This window comes from Dromiciops gliroides, chromosome 2 (genome assembly GCF_019393635.1).
Source record: "Dromiciops gliroides isolate mDroGli1 chromosome 2, mDroGli1.pri, whole genome shotgun sequence".
Lineage (NCBI taxonomy): Eukaryota > Metazoa > Chordata > Mammalia > Microbiotheria > Microbiotheriidae > Dromiciops > Dromiciops gliroides.
The window spans coordinates 205,339,603-205,362,697 of NC_057862.1; the positions used below are offsets into that span (position 1 = coordinate 205,339,603).

At 35.6% G+C, this 23,095-nt stretch overlaps 1 pseudogene; it reads right to left on the reverse strand.

The window, feature by feature from the left end:
- Window positions 1-3,026: 3,026 nt before the first annotated feature.
- Window positions 3,027-23,095, reverse strand: part of LOC122738578 — a 43,069-nt pseudogene continuing 23,000 nt past the window's right edge.

Here is a 23,095-nt window from a genome sequence, read left to right on the forward strand (position 1 = left end):
AGCATCAGTGGCTACTTATGGAAGTCAGTTTACAGACCAATGAGGGGGTCCAGGGATTGGGTGGTGGGAGATAGTAGTGGTCTTTGCCAGAGCTGAGGTGGAGCACTGTTGTGTTGCCCAGGAAGCAAACTTGAGTGGCAGTGGCCCAGTGGGGGAGAGGCACAAGCACACCAACCTTGTGACCACAGTGAATAAGATTTCTGCTCCCCATTTAAAGGGCAAACAGGCCCATGCTTACTTACAGACCAGAGCCCACGCCAGGCAAGCTGAGAATGTGCTTCTCCTTAAATTGTACCATTTGGGACTCACTGAAGCTTGGGACAGTGCTTCCTGGAAGCAGTGCCCCATTTTAAGAAGATGTTAAAAGTCAAGATATAGGCTACAAAAGGAACAGACAGAAAAGGATGCACACCATAGAAAGTTTCTTTGGTGACAAGAAATATCAAAATACACCCTTAAAAGAAGATAACAAAGTCAAAGCTCCTACATACAAAGCTTCCAATAAAAAAATGAATTGGTCTCAGGCCATAGAATCACTCAAAAAGGACTTTGAAGATAAAGTAAGAGAGGTAGAGGAAAAAATGGAAAGAGAAATGAGAGTGATTGAGGAGGGTCATGAAAAAAAAAGTCAGAAGCTTGAAAAGCCAAATTGGCCAAAAGGAAAAGGAGGTACAAAAGCACTCTGAAGAAAGTCATTGCTTATGAATTAAGATTGACCAAATATAAGTTAATAACTTTATGAGAAATTAAGACACAATAAAGCAAATCCAAATGAATAAAAATATAGAGGTCAATGAGAAATATCTTCTTGGAAAAACAGCTGACCCGGGAAAATAGATGCAGGAGAGATAACTTGAAAATTGCTGGACTACCTGAAAACCATAATCAAAAAAGGAGCTTAGACATCATCTTCCAAGAAATTGTCAGGGAAAATTGCCCATATATTCTAGAAGCAGAAGGTAAAATAGAAATTGAATGACTCCACTGATCACTTCCTGAAAGTGATCCCAAAAGGAAAACTTCCAGGATTATTATAGCCAAATTCCAGAGATCCTAGGTCAAGAAGAAAACATTGCAAGAAGCTAGAAAAAACTTAAGTACTGTAGAGCTACAATCATGATAATACAGGATCTAGCAGCTTCTACATTAAAGGACCAGAGGGCATGGAATATGATATTCTGGAGGGCAAAGTAACTGGGATTACCAAAAAGAATCACCTACTCTGCAGAACTTTAGGGGGAAAATGGGACTTCAATGAAAAAGAGGACTTTCAGGTATTTGTGATGAAAAAATCTGAACTGAATAGAAAATTTGACTTTCAAATACAAGACCCTAGTGAAGCATAAAATGGTAAGCAGGAAAAAGAAATCATGAAGAATATTAAAAGATTAAATTGTTTACATTCCTACATGGGAATATGATACTTCTAATTCATAAGGACTTTCTCATTATTAGGGCAGCTGAAAGTAATATACTGAGAGGGCACAGGTGTCAATTGAATATGAGGGGACAATATCTGTAAAGCATTTATTTTATGTTTATCCATTTGTTGGGGGGGGCAGGCAGGGTGGGCTGGTTTGTGTCTGGGGCCAGATGTGGACTTCGGGCCTCCTGGGTCCAGGGATGGTGCTTTGTTCACTGTGTCACCTAGTTGACCATGATAACATCTTTGAAATAAAACTAAAGTGTAAAAAGAATGCACTGGAAGAGAGGAAAAAGGGGGAGGTGGAATGGGATAAAGTAGCTCATATAAAAGAAACAAGAAAAAGCTTATGGAGTGGAGGGGAAGATGGGGAAGGAACGGGGGAGTAAATTAGCCTTACTCTCATCAGTCTTGGCTCAAAGAGGGAAAATCATACACACTCAAATGAGTATGGTAATATTTCTTGTCCTGAGGGAAAGTGGAAGGAGAAGGGGATGAGGGGGAGAGGTGAATGAAGAGAAGGCAGATTGGGGGAGGGGGCAGTAAAAAAGAAAACACTTTTGAGGATTGATAGGGTGAAAGGAGCTAGAAAATGGAGTAAATGTCAAGGGTAGGGAATAGGATGAAGGGTAACACAGTTAGCAGAAGTAACTGTGAAAGAAATGATGAGCAGGATGCTATGAGAAGGATATATGAAAATGTACACCACTAACAGAGAAAGAATTGATGGTATCTGAATACAGATTAAAGTATATTTTTTTTGTTAGTTCCTCTTTCTAAAGATATTTTGTCTGTTTTCTTTCACAACCTGACTAATGTGGAGATGTTTTACATGACTGCACATACATCAAATATTGAATTGCTTGATTTCTTAGGGAGGGATGGAGACGGGGGGAGGAAGAGAATTTGTAACACAAAGGTTTTTTTTCCTTGTTTATAAAATATATTTGTTATTGATACTGAGTGAGGCATGGTTATCAGTATTCATGGTAAAGGAACTTTTATATATACATGTATATATGTATATATATGTATAATGTGTATATATGTGTACATATATATGTATATACACACTTCAAAAGTTGCCTTTACATTGATAAGAAGGCTGTATTTCACCTATAATCACAGACATTATTCCAGCAAAAGAAAGACATTTTTTTTCTTTTCTTAGTTACATGATCACTATAATAAATTAGAAACAAAAATCCCTCTCATATAAAAGGAGAAAAGAAAGAAGACAAAGTCAGCATTCTAGGAAGCTCAGACAATTTAGTTCCCTGGGGGTAGCTCTCATTCACAGGGCTTTTCCTCCTCCCCCACTCTCTCTGATACTGCCTTCCCTCTCACCTTGTACATCCTCTTCTCCTGACCCACCCACAAAACACTCTATTCTAGCCTTGAACTTTAACAGGTCAGATTTTTATGTAATAAGATAACCGTCTTGGCTTTTCAAGAGTTTACTGATTGACTTGTGATGTTTGTTGCTGTTTAATCAGATCTCCTTAGTGGTCTGCCCTTTAAATTGGTTTTGTATTGTTTGGGGAAAAATGTTCCACTGATGGAATTAAAGTTGATAGGCTTTTGCTTGCTTTGGAAGTTGGCTTTATCCTCCCTTTTCAAGCATGTTCTGTTTGGCATGATTGACACAGTGCTGGTACTGGTTGGCCAGAGTAGAGCAGGTGAGTGTTTGCTGAGGGTTTTCCCCATCACATTAGAGAATTTTATCTTGAAGATCAGCACAGATTGGATGAGTCTCATAGTGCTTGAACTTAGATCACACTTCCTCAGCAACCCTCTGGTATTGTTCTGTGGTAATTTTGTAAAACTCTGCACTCCGTTGTTCTAGTCTAGCCAGCTGTTCTTTGTAGAAAATGTCCTATTTCTTTAGCACTTTCTCTTCTAGCTGCTTAGCCAAATGCTTCACCTTAGACTTCTCTTCACTTGATGCTCTCTCTTGAAGAATGGTTCCAGTTAACAGCTCATTAATGAGAGCCCTCTCCTTTTCCAGAACTTTGTTGATATCCTCACATGCCTGAATTTTTTCATGTTTAACTCTTTTCAGATGTTCAGACTCTTTCAGTGCTAGTTCTTCAGCTACTCTTCTTATTTCTTCTTCATTAACTTTAGAACCATAACCAGGAGAGTAACTCGGAGATTTTGAAACAGATGGAGAAGATTGCTTCATTCACCCAATAAAATTTTTTGAAAGCCGATGGATGCCCTTCACCACAGTGATATTTTGGTTTTCGTCCACCTCGAAGGTGACTCGTTGGGTGCTGGATGTCTCGCGTATGGCTCTTTCTCACACTGCTGCTGTGCACTGTTGGAGCAGCCCAATCTCCGTCCGGTATGCAGGTACTTACCCTGCTAGGAGTAGAGGCCCCTTGCCCTCGTTCTTTCCCAAACGTGAGACATGGGCCGCCCCAGGGATAGCAGCAAGGAGAGTGGAACAAAAAGTTTTTTGTTGGTTTTGTTGGTTTTGTTGTTGTTGGTGTTGTTGTTTTTTAAATCAGTGTGAAGAGGCAGCTAGCAGTGGATAAAGCACTGGCCCTGGATTCAGGAGGACCTGAGTTCGTATATAGCCTCAGACGCTTGCTTGAACAAAGTCTTTTTCATTGGTATATTTTAAATATGAGTCATATCATATCTAGTTGTAGTTATACCTCTGACCCTGGGCAAGTTACTTAACCCTCATTGCCCTGTGAAACAAACACAAAAATCAATGTGAAAATTTGTTTTTACATGTAATTTGGAGAAAATTCTAAATAAAATATTAAAAAAAAATCTTTCTCCACTCTCCCACCTTCATTTGTGCTGGCCATTATTTATGCCTGATAGGTACTAATCTCAAATAGAAAAAGGGGCCACTAAATCATACATAGGGATCTTTAAAGTCACAAATTGACTAAAAAAAATAATTTTATCTATGTTTTAGTTTTTGTGGAGTTTTTTTGCAGGGCAATCAATGAGGGCTAAGTGACTTGCCCAGGGTCACACAGCTAGTAAGTGTAAAGTGTCTGAGGTGGGATTTGAACTCAGGTCCCCCTGAATCCAGGGCTGGTGCTCTATCCACTGAGCTACCTAGCTGTCCCTCCCAATTAGATTTTAATTTGATTCCAGCCACATTTTAGAGTGCTGTGTTTTCATGTTGAAGTAGAGTAACAGGCTGCTTCCTCAACTTCAGCTGTTGCTACCTTCAGGGTCGATGTCAGTTTCCAATTTTTGATGATATTTTCCTTATTTCCATACAGATGAATTTAATCTCTTTTTCTCCTCAGATATTCTCAGATCAGTTTCCAGTGCCTCAGTTTTCTCATGTGTAAAATGAGTAAGTTGTACTACCTAGTTTCTGGGATATTTTGCAGTTACAAATTTGTGATCCAATTAACTTATATGTATGAATCACTTTTGTTTCTATCAAATCCTGATTTGTACATATTTTTATATACATATCATATGGCCTGCCTCCTCCCATTAGATTCTAATGTCTTCAAAGATGAAAAATCTTTGCCCAGCATCTATCATAATTACTTGTACAGAAGGTTGTTCAGTCTTTTTTAGTTGTGTCCAATTCTTCATGACCCCATTTAGGGTTTTTTCAGCAAGGATGCTATCTGGTGGTTTGCCATTTCCTTCTCCAGCTCATTTTACAAATGGGAAAACTGAAGCAAATAGAATTAAGTAACTTTGTCAGAGTCACATAACTAGTAAGTATCTGGGGTCAGATTTGAACTCAGGAAGACTCTAGGCCCAGCAATCCATCCAATAAACCACCTAGTTGCCATGCTTGAACAAAGGAGGGGTTTGCTAAACCAACCAATAAATAAATAAGTGAGCAGACTAATAATTGTGTGTACATATGTATATACATAAATACACATTTATATACATTTATATATGCATATGTACATGTGTATGTGTGTTCATATGTGTGTATGCTAAAGAACAAAGGAATGAAAACCTCTGAGTAAGGAATGGAATTTGCATAGTGATGGGCAGGAGGAATCAATTTGCCTTAGACTGATTAATCTGATTAACAGGTGTTTAAACTAAAGAGTAAACAGGAATTTTTAAAAAATAGTTAAATAAAACAAATATTTGACATAGAAAGACAAATCATATTAAAGATGTTCATCGATCCATGGGGGAAAATGAGGTGCAAAGAATAATGCTTGTGTGTTTAACAAATTTTCTCCAGTGGCAGTGATAAATATTATTTCAGAGGTATAACTACAACTAGGTATGATATGACTCATGTTTAAAATATACCAATGAAAAAGTAGACTTTGTTTAAGCGAGGCAGTATGGTATGATGGCATAGTGTATAAAGGAATATATTTGAATTCTGGAAGACCTAATTTGGAATCATGCCTCATACGTTTACTTGCCACTGGGCAAATCATTTATTCTTTCTTAGCCTCAATTTTCTTGTGAGTAAGATTGGGATAATAATAACACCTACTTCACATGGTTATTGTAAGAATCAAATAAAATCATAAATGTGGTAAATTGCTAAAAGTTCTAATTTTCCATTGCCAACCTTAAAAAGCTACAAAAGGCCAATTATCCCCTATTATCATTGTTTCCTAATAATTATAGATAAAAGGTGTATAATATTTCAAGTTTTCCAATTTATTTAAATGAATTATTTCATCTAAACCTCACCACAACACTTGTGGTATATATATTTATTATCATTTCAAAATAAGAAAACTGAAGGTAACAGAGAATAAGATAGCCACAGTTTCACAATTTATAATCAAAGTAAAAGGGTTCAGACTCAGGTCTTCTGAATCTAAGTCCAACACTCTATTCTATGCTATATCAAAGAATATTGAATTTTAAAATGGAAAACATGGCTTGAAATCCCAACTTGGCAACTTCTGTGACTTGGAACAAATCACTTTATTTCCCTGAGCCTCAATTTATTCTGGAAAATGTTGGAATTGAACTACATAATATCTATGCCTCTTCCATCTTCAAATGATGCTTGTAGGAAAATATGATAAGGAACAGGTTAATTAAAAAGTGGAGCCACATAGTCTTCTACATCAAGAACACATTTAATTGTAAGGAGATTCATAAGGGACAAGAGTTGGTAGAGAACATTTAGGCAACAGACAAAAAAGGTAAAGGCAGGTTTCATCATAATGGAATGCATACACCGGTATGTATACATACAAATGCATTTATATGGCACATGTGCATATTTGTATATGCATACATATACATATATGTCCATAAATAGATCTATGTAGATAGATATACATATATGTGTGTGTTTATTTAAACACATATATATTTCTCTCTATATATGAATATTTCTATCAGAGCAAAGGAAGAAATGGGTTGATAAATTTCTAAAAGACTGAAAACCTAACAAATATGTAGATATAGCTATGATAGGAAATAACCACTCTGGACATATCATGAAGGGAAGCATACTAATGATCAGAGAATCAGAGTTGCTAATGAATTCTTATTTTGCAAATTCATAATTTGATCTTTTAGTAGCTAAGTGAAACACTAAACGATTGTGCTCCATTGAACCAGATTCTGATCAATAAGTGAAACTGCTTAGAGGATTATAGATGAGAGAGGTCATTTTATCTGTCAGAGATGAAGAGAGAAATGTAAGATAAACACTGACAGATAGCTTGGAATTTAGGTGAGTAAATTCCAAAGAGTTTAGACATAGGGTAGGTTGGATTCTATGTCCTAAGTGGCTGAAAAAGAAGTTGGAACAATAATAATTCAAGGTAGAGTTCTCCTAAGATTCCCAAGTTGCTAGGGAGCCCCCTTCCTTTATGACAGCATCATAGTAATAGTGGGAGAGGGGCAAGAAAATATTTTTTAAATTAAATTTTTTAAAAAACTTTTTTCAGAAAATAAATTTTCTGAAATATAACTGTGGGAAAATGCTACAGAAATGGAAAAAAATGAGTAAGGAAAAACAAAGTCCATATATGCAATGAATAAATCCTATAAGGTAACAGAAAATGAGAAGAAACTTTCAGAAAGAAAAAACGAATAGTACAACTATTTCCCCAGAAGAGAATTAGCATACTAGAAAAATAAAAAAAATAAGAGTAGCTAAACTTAAACATTATAAAGTAAGATTTGAGAATTATGAAAATGGACGTGAGTGTTGAAAGGACAAAAAATTGTATGTGACTAGACATCTAGAAAAATTTAGTAAAAATATCTAGTAAAGGTGTTGACTTTCTCAGAAATGGAATGACACATATAGGACATATGAATTCAGAAGTGGCATAAAAGATAACCAAAGAATTTTTCTAAACATACAAAATAACCAAAAAACCTAAGTTCTTTATAAGCCAAAGCAATGGAATGAGAGAACATTGAATGACAAGTCAATTTGAGACAGATTTATTTAGAAAAAAATTATGAAGGAACCAAATTTGCATACAATATTCTTGGAAATTAAATAAGAATGCCCTTAAGTATTCAAAACAGACAACCAAATTGATAAAATTGTCAATCAATGGATTAACAAGCTCTCCAGTATGCCATAGGAGAGCAACCTCAAGTTAAACTCATTGACAAATATGGTATTCAGACTCTATAATATAATACACATATGTGTGTATACACTTTAGTATATATAATTCAGACATATAGTATTAACACACTTCATTTTGAGAGACATTTACAAGTTACCAGGTAGAAGCAACTGATTTATCAAAAGGTATAGATTTGAAATGCATTGGATCAGTGAACCTGATCTTGGGGGAAAAAGAATGTAGTTCAACATTTCTATTTCTGAATAATATTTTTTTTCAGGGCAATAAGGGTTAAGTGGCTTGCCCAGGGTCACACAATAAGTAAGCGCCAAGTGTTTGAGGCCGGATTTGAACTCAGATCCTCCTGAATCCAGTGCCAGGGCTTTATCCACTGTGCCACCTAGATGCCCCCTGAATAATATATACTTACAAGCATAAATACATACATATCCACATATACCACACATGCATACAAAATAAGTTGATTTATAGATAATATGAGTATATTATCCAGTAATTATGCATAGATATGAGTTAGACTATAAAGAAAGTTATGCACTGCAGAATCAATACTTTTGAATTGTGGTGCTGGAGAAGACTTTTGAGCATCCCTTGGTCAGAAGAGGTCATGTTAATCAATACTTAAAATAAATTAATTTAGACTATTCATTGGAAGCACAAGCTTTAAGCTGAAGTTTAAATACTTTGGCCATAGAATGAAAAGACAGGACTCATTGGAAAAGACTGATGCTGAGAAGGATTCATGGCAACAGGTAAAGAAGATAGAAAAGAATGAGATGGATAGCATCATGAAAGCAAAGAACATGAGCTTGGACAGATTTTGGGAGATCTTGGAACATAGAAAGGCCTGGAATATATGTACATATACATGTGTACGCACACACATAGATTGAGAGAGTCAGATCAAAGAAACTCAAGATGCAACTAAAACTAATGTTCATTCACATTGCTTTTAGGATACTACACATATATTTATAGCCCATTTTGATACCACTTTAAACTATTTTGTGGGCTGATTAAACATTATGTTCTCTACTGTACTTTGTTTCAGCTATGTTCATGCAATTACACTTCCTCATACTTCCCACTCATCCCTTCACCTGACCCCTGTGTCTTCCCACAGACTGTTTCCCATAATAGGAATTAACTCCCTCTTCACCTCTGCCTCTTAGGATTTCTTGCTGCATTCAAGGCTCAAATCAAACCTCCATCAAACAGTCTTTACTGATGGATATTAGTGCCTCATCCCATGTATCACCATGGATTTTTTTTTTATTTTAAATTAACATATATTTGAGTGTATTCTTTCTCCCTATAAGAATGTAAACTCTTTGAAGGAAGGGATCATCTCATTTTTATATTTGTATTACTAATACATTTCAATTCCTGCCACATAGAAAATGTTCAATACTATTAATGACTGAGACTTACTGAGATTGATTCAGAGAGAGACAGACAGACAGAGAGAGAGAGAGAGAAGAAAGAGGAAAGGAGGGAGAGAAGAGAAGAGAAGAGAAGAGAAGAGAAGAGAAGAGAAGAGAAGAGAAGAGAAGAGAAGAGAAGAGAAGAGAAGAGAAGAGAAGAGAAGAGAAGAGAAGAGAAGAGAAGAGAAGAGAAGAGAAGAGAAGAGAAGAGAAGAGAAGAGAAGAGATAGAAAAGAGAGGATTGAGTATAATATTTTACTTGGAAAAAATTGTACAACAGAAATGCAGGAAAAATATAATTATCCAGAAAAGATTAAGAAAAAATGAATTCTGTCATGTTTTTTAAGCTTTTGTCCAATAAAAGGAAATAGATCAATGGGAAATGGAACAAAGAAAGATCTTCAAGGGAAAAAAAAGCCCTAAGGGGTTTAAGATTTAAGGAGGTCATAATGAATAAAAAGGGAAAGAGGAAAAACCAAATTAATATTACATGGATTAAATCCCATGTTCCACTATAAGTGAATCATAATATTTTTTTTGGTTAGTTTCTAACATGCCCCCTATCAACCCCTTCCCCAAAATATCCAGATGGAGAGCACAGAAGGAATGGTAATTACTTCAATTTGTAAAGTAACATAGTAGACCATAGGAGAATAGTGTAAGAATAGGAAGAGATTCAGTTGGAGAAGGGGGTGGGAATGAAAGCTACATCTTGCCATTGATAGGGGAATAAAGGAACCATTATAAAACTATGTCTTTGGTGATACACACAGGCAATAAAATGAATTTTGTCTTGGTGCAATGAACATAAGAAGAGAACACATCTTTTCCAAGTAAGTGTTATGTTAAGCAGTATTGATTCTGTCCCAAAAATAGAGGTTTGTGGGTCTCCAAACATAGCTGCCTCCCAGGTTTACAGTCAGGGATGTGGTAGAAGTAGCACTATTTTTTTTGTTGTTGTTGTTTTTGGTGAGGCAATTGGGGTTAAGTGACTTGCCTAGGGTCACAGAGCTAGTGTTGTGTCTGAGGCCAGATTTGAACTCAGGTCCTCCTGAATCCAGGGCCGGTGCTCTATGCACTGCACCACCTAGCTGCCCCAGTTGCACTATTTTTTGTTGTTGTTGTTGTTTGTTTGTTTGTTTTGTAAGGCAGTGAGGGTTAACTGACTTGCCCAGGGTCACACAGCTAGTGTCAAATGTCTGAGGCTGGATTTGAACTCAGGTCCTCCTGAATCCAAGGCCAGTGCTTTATCTACTGTGCCACCTAGTTGCCCCTGCACTATTTTTGGAATTGTGGAATCTTCAGTGTGAAAATTTGTACCTCAGAAATAAAAAAGAAATGCCACAAATCAGGGCTTGGTTTATTGTTTTCTTGATTGACTTAATTTATTAAAGTTATGGATAAAATGTTAATAATGTAGGTGATGCTTAAAAGTGTACTGTGTACCTTTTGCTGTGCAAAAAGACAGAATCATGTTGGAAAGCCTACTGTCAAACATTTACCATGACACTCATGGTGATAGGAGATAATTAGATTCCTATAGATGATGGACCATGAAGCCCCATTTGAGGACAGGTTAGGAGTAGGCAGCTTGACTCAAGTTGCAAAGGTCAAAAATCAGGAGCCAGTGTAACTATGACCTTATGTTTTTGCTATGTATTTATATTTTAGAAGTAAGGTATGGCAGAAGGCCCCACAAAAAAACTAAATGAATCTAAACTAAATTAAATATACACTGGGAAGAAAGGGTGGGGTAAATCTACGACTAGAATAAAGTCTGATGGAATAAAGGACAGAACAATATTTTATAGTCCTGAATCTCTACCTAGCATGAGAGAACATATAAACATGGTTGCTTCTGTTTTTTGTTCTTCCCATTAAAGGGAAAACAAAATTTAAACTAGAGTAGAAGAGGATAGAAATAAAGAGGACTATGAAAAGTAAAATCCTTAAGAGGAACTCACATAAGATAAATGGCTAGAGATAGATTAGGATTTGAAATACATGCTTATCTGGGCAGGCAAATAAGGGTCCAAAAGAATGGGGAAAAAATAGCCAGTATAAATGATTAAAAGAAAAAACAAAAACCAATATTTTCTTTAATTTAAGGTGTTTATATTAAGGTTGATAAATGGAAGCAAAGTGGGAAGATATTATGCGAAGAAACTCATATAAAGGGTAGGTGATCTCTGGCCAACTGATTCCCATCCCAAACCCTAAGGGGGAGATAAAAAACAAAGCTACATGATAACTTCATTATATATTTAAAAGGAATAGCAAATTGTACATAATAAATTTGCAGTTTCATATAAAATCACCTCTTTTTTCTATTCTACTATATGAAAATATTTTGTTTCTTAAGTTCAGAATAAAAAAAAATAAAATTAAAAAAAAAAAGGAAAGTCAGGAACAGATAACAACGCATTAACCTAACTTATGTATGGTTTTCCCTCTACAAAGTGTGAATGTTTGTACTTCATTAACTTGTAAAGGGAGCCTGGCCATTGTCCAAATGAAGATTTTTCATTATCCTCATGTCTCTTAAAAAGCAGAGTACATTGGATCCAAAGGTGGAATGGCCAGAAGCAGCTTTTTGGAGTGTGACCCTGGTACCTATGCCAGAGGGCAGAGATAGAGAAGAGAGTATTACTTTGTCTGATGCACTAATATTATATGGCATATACCAGGGGAGCAACTTACTCAGCAAGAAATACACTCATCCAAGTGGAGGCGCGTGAAAACTCTACAAGAAAAGAACTTAATGCTCTGTCTGTAATGCTGGATATATGAATTGCCTTGGCTTTCCTACATGTGTGCCTCAATACCATTGTATTCTGTGCCCATTAGTTCCACCAATGTGTGTATTCATCAGACGATGTGCCCTAGGTTTATATAATGTTTTGTAGCCCTTGTTCATGTTATGTGTATGTAGAAACTGCCATTGCTTTGAGATATTTTAATAAACTAGCTGAATGTTAAGGGAAAGCTCTCAGGTAGAGGGTTTTGATAAATTCTTTTAGTAGTGCTGAATGACAAGGTACACTCCAAAACTAAGAGTACCATATACATCTCTGGGGACCAAAACTGAAACCTATTAGGACTGACTCAGGGAATAGCCTAAAAGGTTTGCAACAGAAACATGAAAAGGGTATAAGTAAAACTAATCACCAAGACCAAGTGAGGGTTTGGTTTTTTTTTTTGTATTTTTAACTTATTTGTAATTTTTTGTTCCAAATTCTCTTCCTCTGTCATCTGCAGAATGCTAATTTTGTTTTCTCATCAGTTCTTTTAACTTATTTCTTGTCTTTACAGTATATAATATGCTAGCATTTCTAGTACAATATTGAATATAATGGGCATTCTTGTTTCATCCGTGATCTTATTGGAAAGACTTTGAGTTTATCACCATTACATATAATGCTTCCTCTTGATATGAAATAGAAATTGCTTAACATTTTAAGAAAAGCTTCATTTGTTCCTATTTTTTATAATAGAAATGAATGTTGTATTTTGTCAAAAGCTTTTTCTCCATCTATTGAGATAATCATATGAGTTTTTATTGATATTGTCAATTATGTTTACAGATTTTCCAAAACTGAACTAGTCCTGCATTTCTTGTATGGTCTGGTCATAGTATTTGATCTTTGTGATATTTTCTATAATCTCCTTGCTATTATTTTCTTTAAAATTTTTGTAGTATATTGATTCCAGATTGATTAAAAGAAATCCCAGCTTCAACAAACATGCATTAGTTTTGTTCTGGTTTTCCTTAAACCATCCAAATTTGCCTGGTGTCAGTTTATTTTTACCTCAATCTGAGGGCTGTGAGGTGATATGGTAGAGTTGTCTAATTTATATTTATATTATGAATGATATGAAAATTCTTTTGTATGATTATAATTGATGATTAATTGATGATTAATCATTTGCAACTTTTTTGAGATGTGTTTTTTGGATCATTTATTTGGGTTCTTTATCCATTAAGGAATAGCTTTTGTGTAATATATTTATATCTGTTACCTATATACTTTGAATTTCAGACACATCAGAAATATTTATTTCAAGATTGATCTTTCCCCTTCACAAATTTGATGACTTCCCTTTGGATCCTAGTTATCTAAATTCTCTTCACACAAAAGATTTTCATTTTCATGTAATTGTAGTTAGATATTTTATTTCTTATTACTTCTATCTCTTCTGTGATTAAGAATTTTTGGTCATCCATAACTGTTAAAGATGCCTGACATGAATAGATTCTAATTTTTTAAAGGAATAATCTTTAATAATCATGAAAAATATCCATTTGGAGTATATTAAAGTATAAGGTGTAAGAAAGTTTTCTGAATCAAATTTTTTCTCAGCCTCTTTCATGGTTTCCCAGTGGTTCTTGTCAAATAAAGATTTTTTTGTCAAGAATTTTACATTCTTGAAGTTTGTGAACATTATATTGTTGTTTACTTGTTTTCTATACATTATTATCCAGTATTTTTCTTTTATTTCCTCTCCTTTACTTTCCCAGTATCAAATTTATTTTTATTATCACTGTTTTATGACTTCTAGAAATGATAATCGCCTTTCATTCCAACATAGACATTGATAAAGATATATATGGTGTTATAGGATTATGACACATGGAATAAAATTACTCATGAACAGAAAAAATTGTAGGTTACCTAAAATGCAATGGAAAGACATACACATAGTAGATGTAGCATATTACTAACTATAAGTTACATACAAAAAGTAAAAGCTTATCAGGAATATATGTTTGAAAGTAGAGATGGAGTCATGTAACAAGATAACAGAGAAGAGGGAATGTAAATTCTTAGCTGGAGTGAAGGTATGGGACAATATAGATAAGAATGACACAAGGTAAGAAGCCATGGATGAAATTCAGTCTGCTATTTTATATATGTATATGTGTGTGTGTACATACATACATACACATACATATACATACATATATATATATATATATGTGTGTGTGTGTGTGTGTGTTTGTGTATATATATATATATATATATATATGGGGGGCACTGAAGGTTAAGTGACTTGCCCAAGGTCACACAGCTAGTAAGTGTCAAGTGTCTGAGACTGGATTTGAACTCAGGTCCTCCTGAATCCACTGTGCCACCAAACTGCCCCCACAGTCTACCATAATACAAAGAATTTACTAATTTATGAGATCTAAAACTATTGGAATATGGAATGGGAAGGATGTATAATTGAGAAGTGAGTAAGTGAAAAAGTGGTAAGATTATACAAGAATAATATCAGTGAGGACAAATCCAACTACACATTTAGTCTAGAAATAAATGTGAAAGGCATGAAAAAGAATTTAAAAGGATATTTTTGGAGAGGCAGAGCCAAGATGGTGGAGAGAAGCCGGTAGGTTGCCTGAGCTCTCCCAAGTTTCCCTTAAAAACAACATTAAATCAAGCTTCTAAACAGATTGTGAAACTGCAGAACCTACAAAAAGACAGAGGGGCACAATCTTCCAAAAGGAGGTAATTTAAAAGACTTCAGGAAAGGTATGTCTCACTTTCCCGGGGGGGAGCACAGCACAGTTCAGCACAGTACACAGTGGAGGGGTCGGTACAAGTCAGCAGGAAGAAACTGAGGGCCCTTGATTTTGGCTTGGTGGGCTAGTGCTGAAGCAGGCCAGTGGTGAGATCCACCAGCACCAGCTGAGAGGGCAGGCTACCAGCTAGGGGGCCACCCACAGGACGGGTACGAACAGGCCTGGCAATGCCAGCACATGCCAGGAGCAAGCACAGAGAGTAAGCCTAAGGCAGTGAGAAATCTGCAAGCCATAGAGGCGTCAGAGTAGAAAGTTGGTGACACAGTCCCTATCTCCCAGCACAAGAAGCTTGAAATAGTGACCCTGATGCCCAAGGAGTGGACTTCAAATTAAAAAACAATAATAGTAATAAGTGGCAATATGAACAAGAAACAAAAAAGAGCTCTCACCATTGAGAGCTTCTGTGGCAACAGGGAAGAGCCAAACACAAACTCAGATGCGGACAATACTCTCAAACTGCCTACATGTGGAGCCTCAAGAGTCAAGATGAATTGGTCTCAAGAACCAAAAGCCTTCTTGGAAGAACTGAAAAAGGATTTTAAAAATCAATTGAGAGGGGCAGCTAGATGGCGCAGTGGATAGAGCACTGGCCTTGGAGTCAGGAGTACCTGAGTTCAAATCTGGCCTCAGACACTTAACACTTACTACCTGTGTGACCCTAGGCAAGTCACTTAACCCCAATTGCCTCACTAAAAAAAAAAAAATCAATTGAGAGGCGGAGCCAAGATGGCAGAGAGTAGCCAGCAAATTGCGAGAGCTCTCCTTCTGTTCCCTCACAAAGAACATTATATCAAGACTCTAGGCATTTTCTGAAACTACAGAAACTGCAAAGAGACAGAGAGACACAGTCTTCCAACCAGAGATAATTTAGAAGACTTCAGGAAAGGTCAGTCTCACTGGGGCAAAAGGGAGGCTCAGCTCACCACAGCGCAGCGCAGGAGAGAGGGTCAGGGCAAGTCAGCAGGAAGCTGTGGCCACAGCTGAGCAACTGAGACCCTTGGATCCTGACACAACAAGCTGGTGGCGCAGCAGAACAGTGGCAAAACGCACCTGCACCAGCGGAGAGGGCAGGTTGCCAACTGGAGGGCCACACTCAGGACTGGTACGACCAGGCCTACTGATCCCAGTACGTTCTGACAGGAAGTCCAGGGTGGTGAAAAATCAACAAGCAATCGAGGCCTCAGTGTAGAGAGCCAGTGACATAGCACCTATATCCCAGCACAGGAACCTTGAAACAGGGACCCTGGTGCCCCCCGAGTAGACATCAAATTTAAAAAAAATAAAAAACAGCTGCAGTATGAGTAAGAAACAAAAAAGAGTTCTCACCATTGAGAGCTTCTGTATCAACAGAGAAAAGGCAAACACAAACTCAGATGAGGACAATACTCCCAAATTGCCCACATGTGAAGCCTCAAGAGGGAAGATGAATTGGTCTCAAGAACAAAAAGCCTTCTTGGAAGAACTCAAAGAAGATTTTAAAAATTAATGGAGAGAAATGAAAATAACACAAGACAATTATGAAAAAGAATCAGCAGCTTGGAAAAGGAAGCACAAAGATGGACTGAAGAAAACAATTCCTTAAAAAAATTCATTTGGCCAAATGGGAAATAAAGGACATAATCTCACTGAAGAAAACAATGCCTTAAAAATTGAAATTGGACAGTTGGAAGATAATGAATCCATGAGACACCAGGAATCAGTCAAGCAGAATCAAAAGAATTAAAAAATAGAAGAAAATGTGAAATACCTCATTAGAACGACAACTGATCTGGAAAACAGATCCAGGAGAGACAATTTGAGAATCATTGGACTGCATGAAAGCCATGATCAGAAAAAGAGTCTAGACACCATATTCCAGGAAATTATTAAGGAGAACTGCCCTGCTGTTATAGAATCAGAGGATAAAATCATCATTGAAAGAATCCACCAATCACCTCCTGAAAGAGACACCAAAAGGAAAATTCAAAGGCATATTGTAGCCAAATTTGAGAATTATCAGGTGAAGGAGAAAATACTCCAAAGCAGTCAGAAAGAAGCAATTTAAATATCATGGAAGCACAGTCAGGATTGCTTAGGATGTAGCAGCTTCAACATTAAAGGATCACAAGGCTTGGAATATGATATTCCAGAAGGCAGAGGAGCTTGGACTGCAGCCAAGAACCTACTACCCAGCAAAGCTTTTCCCCTCTTTGAGGGGAAAAGATGGACATTCAATGAAATTTGGGACTTTCAAGGTTATCTGATGAAAAGACCAGAACTGAATAGAAAATTTGATCTTAACATACAAGATTCAAGAGAAGTTTAAAAAGGTAAGCAGGGGGAAAAAATGTTACTCAATTAGATTAAACTGTTTACATCTCTACACAGGAAGATAATACTTATAACTCTTGAGAACTGTATATGTATTTGGGCAGATAGAAGAATTATACACACACACACACACACACACACACACACATATATATATATTTGTATATATAATAATTTTATAATATAAATTGTCTTTGATGTGATGACATAAAGGAAATTAAGGGGTTAAAAAGGGAGTTTATAGGGAGAAGAGGAAAGGTGGAATGCAGTGAATTATATCATATAAAGAGGTGATAAAAAAACCTCTTACAATAGAGGGAAAGAAGGGAGGGGTGAACATTGTTTCAACCCTACTCTCATTAGCTTGGATTCAAAGAGGGAATAACATAATACATTCATTTGGATAAAGAAACTTAGCTTTTTCTTTAGTGAAGTAAAATGGGAAAGGGAAGGGGGGACTGATAGAAGGGAGGGTGAAAGCAAGAGAGAAAAGGGTAAAGAAAAGGGAGGGAATGATAAAAAGGGAGGGCAGATTAGGGGTGGCAGGGGTAAGAAACAAAATATTGGTGAGGAGAAATAAGATGAAAGAAGGCAGGGAGTACAAAGTTGGGTACATAGAATGGAGGGGAGTAGACAATTAGTAATAATAACTGTGAATGTGAATGGGATGAACTCTGCTAAAAAACAGAAGCAAATTGCAGAGTGGATTAAAAACTAGAATCCTACAATATGCTGTTTACAAGAAACACATTTGAAGCAGAGAGATAAACACAAAGTAAAGGTAAAAGGCTGGAGCAGAATATATTATGCTTTAGCTAAAGTCAAAAAAGCAGGGGTAGCAATCCTTACCTCAAAGCACAGGCTAAAATAGATCTCATGAAAAGAAATAAGGAAGGAAACTACATCTTGCTAAAAGGTACTATAGATAATGAAGCAATATCAATATTAAATGTGTATGCGCCAAGTGGTATAGCATCAAAATTCTTAGAGGAGAAGTTAAATGAGTTATAAGAGGAATTAGACAGTAATACTATACTAGTGGGGATCTGAATCTTACCCTCTCAGAATTAGATAAATCTAGCCACAAAATGAATAAGAAGTGAAAGAGGTGAACAGAGTACTATAAAAGTTAGACATGATAGATGTCTGGAGAAAATTGAATGGGGATAGAAAGGAATATACCTTTTTCTCAGCAGTACATTGCACATTTTCAAAAATTGACTGTATTAGAGCACAAAATCATCATAGTCAAGTGTAGAAAGGCAGAAAAAGTAAATACATCCTTTTCAGATCATGAAACAATAAAAATTACACGTAAGAGAGAGCAATGGAAAAGTAGACTGATAATCAATTGGAAACTAAATAATTTCATTCTAAAGCATAAATGGGTCAAACAACAAATCATTGGAACAATTAATAACTTTATCAAGAGAATGACAATAATGAGACAACATACCAAAATCTATGAGATGCAGCTAAAGCAGTGCCTAGGGGAAAATCTATAACTCTAACTGCTTATATGAATAACAAAGACAAAGAGGAATTCAATGAATTGGGCATGCAACTAGAAAAAGAACAAATTAAAAATCCCCAATTAGATACTAAACTAGAGATCCTGGAAATTAAAGGAGAAATTAATAAAATTGAAAGCAAGAAAACTATAGAATTAATCAATAAAACTAAGAGCTGGTTTTATGAAAAAATGAATAAAATAGATAAACTATTGGTTAATTTGATTAAAAAAAAAGAAAGAAGAAAACCAAATGACCAGTATCAAAAACGAAAGGGGTGATGTTACCACCAATAAAGTGGAAATTAAATTAATAATTAGGAATTATATTGCCCAACTGTATGCCAATAAATTTGACAATCTAAATGAAATGAATAAATATTTACAAAAATAAAACTGCCCAGATTAACTGAAGAGGAAATAAAATACTTAAATAAGCGCATATTAGAAAAAGAAATTGAACAAGCCATTAATGAACTCCCTAAGTAAAAATCCCCAGAGCCAAATAGTTTTATAGGTGAATTCTTCCAAACATTTAAAGAACAATTAATTCCAATACTAAACAACTATTTGGAAAAATAGGTGAAGAAGGAGTTCTACCAACCTCCTTTTATGACACAAATATGGTGGTGATACCAAAACCAGGAAGAGCCAAAACAGAGAAAGAAAATTATAGACCAATTTAGCTAATGAATATTGATGCTAAAATCTTAAATAACATATTAGCAAGGAGATTACACCAAGTGATCACCAGGATAATACATTATGACCAGGTGGGATTTATACCAGGAATGCAGGTCGAGTTCAACATTAGGAAAGCTATTAACATAATCAACCACATCAATAAGAAAACTAACCAAAATCATATGATTATCTCAATAGATGCAGAGAAAGCTTTTGACAAAATACAACACCCATTCCTAATAAAAACACTAGAGAGCTTAGGAATGGGTGGAGCTTTCCTTAAAATAGTAAGCAGTATCTACCTAAAACCATCAGCAATCATTATATATAATGGAGATAAGTTAGAGGCCTTCCCAATAAGATCAGGGGTGAAACAGGGATGTCCATTATCACATCTATTTTTCAAAATTGTACTAGAAATGTTAGTGTTAGCAATCAGAGAAGCAAAAGGAATTAAAGGAAGTAAAATAGGCAAGGAGTAAACAAAACTATCACTCTTTGTAGATGTTATGATGCTTAAAGAATCCTAGAGAATCAACTCAAAAATTACCTGAAACAATTAACAACTTTGTCAACGTAGCAGGATATAAAAGAAATCCACATAAGTCATAAGCATTTCTATACATGAACAACAATGTCCAGAAGCAAGAGATAGAAAGAGAAATTCCATTTAAAGTAATGGTAGATGATATAAAATACTTGGGAATCTACATGCCAAGACAAACCCAAGAACTATATAAACACAATTACCAAACACTTTTCACACAAATCAAATCAGATCTGAAAAATTGGAAAGATATCAATTTCTCATGGATAGGCAGAGCTAAAATAGTAAAAATGACAATTCTACCTAAATTAATTTACTTATTCAGTGCCATACCAATCAGACTACCTAAAAATTATTTTATAGAGCTAGAAAAAATGATAACCAAATTCATCTGAAAAAACAAAAAATCAAGAATATCTAGGGAAATAATGAAAAAAAATGCACAGGAAGGTGGGTTAGCTGTACCAAACCTGGAGCTTTACTATAAAGCGGCAGTCACCAAAACTATCTGGTACTGGCTATGAAATAGAGTGGAGGATCAATTGAATAGGCTAGGCACAGGAGGCACAGTAGTAAATGACATTAGTAATGAAGTGTTTGATAAACTCAAAGACTCCCGCTTCTGGGATAGGAACTCAGTATTTGACAAAAGCTTCTGGGAAAACTGGAAGATAGTATTTCAGAAATTAGGCATAGACCAACATTTGACACCTTATACTAAAATAAGGTCAAAATGGATACACGATTTAGACATAAGAGGTGATACCATAGGTAAATTAGGAGAGGAAGGAATAGTCTACCTTTCAGATCTTTGGAAAGAAGAACAGTTTATGACCAAACAAAAGATAGAGAATATTATTAAATGCAAAATGGATAATTTTGATTACATTAAATTAAAAAGGTTTTGTACAAATAGAAGCAATGCATACAAAATTAGAAGGGAGGCAGAAAGCTGGGAAACAATTTTTATCACTAGTACTTCTGATAAAGGTCTCATTTATAAAATATATAGGGAAATAAATCAAATTTATATGAATCTGTGTCATTCCCAAGTTGAGAAATGGTCAAAGGATATGAACAGGCTATTTTCTGATGAAGAAATCAAAGCTATCTATTCTCATATGAAAAATGTTCTAAATCACTATTGATTAGAGAGATGCAAATTAAAACAACTCTGAGGTACCACCTGACACCTATCAGATTGGCTAAAATGACAAAAAAGGAAAATAATAAATGTTGGAGAAGCTGTGGAATAATGGGAACACTAATGCATTGTTGGTGGAACTGTGAACTGATCCAATCATTCTGGAGAGCAATTTGGAATTATGCCCAAAGGGCGATAAAGCTGTGCATACCCTTTGACCCAGCAATACCACTTTTGATTCCTTTTCCCAAAGAAATCATGGAAAGGGGAAAAGGACCCACATGTTCAAAAATATATATAGCTGATCTTTATGTGGTGGCAAGGAAAATTGGAAGTTGAGGTGATGCCCATCAATTGGGGAATGGCTGGACAAGTTGTGGTATATGAATACAATGGAATACTATTGTGCTGTATGAAATAATGAGCAGGAGGAGTTCAGAGAAATCTGGAGGGTCTTGTGTGGGCTGATGATGAGTGAGATGAGCAGAACCAGAAGAACATTGTACACAGTATCATCAACATTGAGTGTTGATCTACTGTGATGGACTACATTCTTCTCACCAATGCAATGGTACAGAAGAGTTCCAGGGAACTCATGATAGAAGAGGATCTCCAAATCCAGGAAAAAACAAAGAACTGTAGAGTATAGATGCTGAATGAACCATACTATTTCTTTTGTTTTTGGTGCTTAGAGAATCCTTGAGAATCAACTAAAAATTACTTGAAACAATGAACAACTTTAGCAAAGTAGCAGGCTATAAAATAAATGCACATAAATCATCAGCATTTCTATTCATGACCAACAAAGTCCAGCAGCAAGAGATAGAAAGAGAAATTCCATTTAAAGTAACGGTAGACAATATAAAATACTTGGGAATCTACTTGCCAAGACAAACCCACGAACTATATGAGCACAATTACAAAACACTTTTCACACAAATCAAATCAGATCTAAATAATTGGAAAATATAATTTGTTCATGGATAAGCCAAGCTAATACAATAAAAATGACAATTCTACCTAAATTAATTATCCAGTGCCATACAAATCAGACTACCTCAAAATTATTTTATAGAGCTAGAAAAAATAATAACAAAATTCATCTGGAATATAAAGGTCAAGAATATCCATGGAAACAATGAAAAAAATGAAAAGGAAGGTGGGATAGCTGTACCAAATCTGAAGCTTTACTATAAGCAGCAGTCTTCACAATTATCTGGTACTGGCTAAGAAATAGAGTGGAGGATAAATGGAATAGGTTAGGCACAGGAGACACAGTAGTAAATGATTTTAATAATGTACTGTTTGATAAACCCGGAAACTTCAGCTTCTGGGATTCCAGGAATTCAGTATTTGACAAAAACTCCTGGGAAAACTGGAAGTGAGTATGGCAGAAACTAGGCCTTGACTAACATCTTACACGAACAAGACATAGTTATTATTAGTTAAGGTAGTTAAGGTTCATAGTTATCTTTAAAGAGAGAGAACCTTTCACATCTCCGTTACTTGATAGAAAGAGGGAAAACATCAGAAAATGAGAAACTATTCATTATCATATTACAGATATGGTCCTTAATGAGACCTTAGAGGGTACATAATCTGACTTTCTTATTTTATTGGTGATTCAATTCGTGTGCAAACAGATTATGTTACTTAATGCAGGTCACACAGGTAGTGAATGCAGAGGGAACTTTTCAACCTAGCTTCTTTGATTGCTGAGACAATGGTTTTCCCGTTATACTATGAACGAAGATGCTGAAGTGGAAGTGATCAAAATGTGAAAGTCTAGTAATTCTAGAAAATAAGAGATCTCAAAATGAGAGAATTATTATGAAAAAAACCTCAGAAATTAATTATTTGCTTGTCATATCTCCCCACCTCCCACCTGCATCCCACACACAATCTTGGGAATATAGGTAGGGAATAA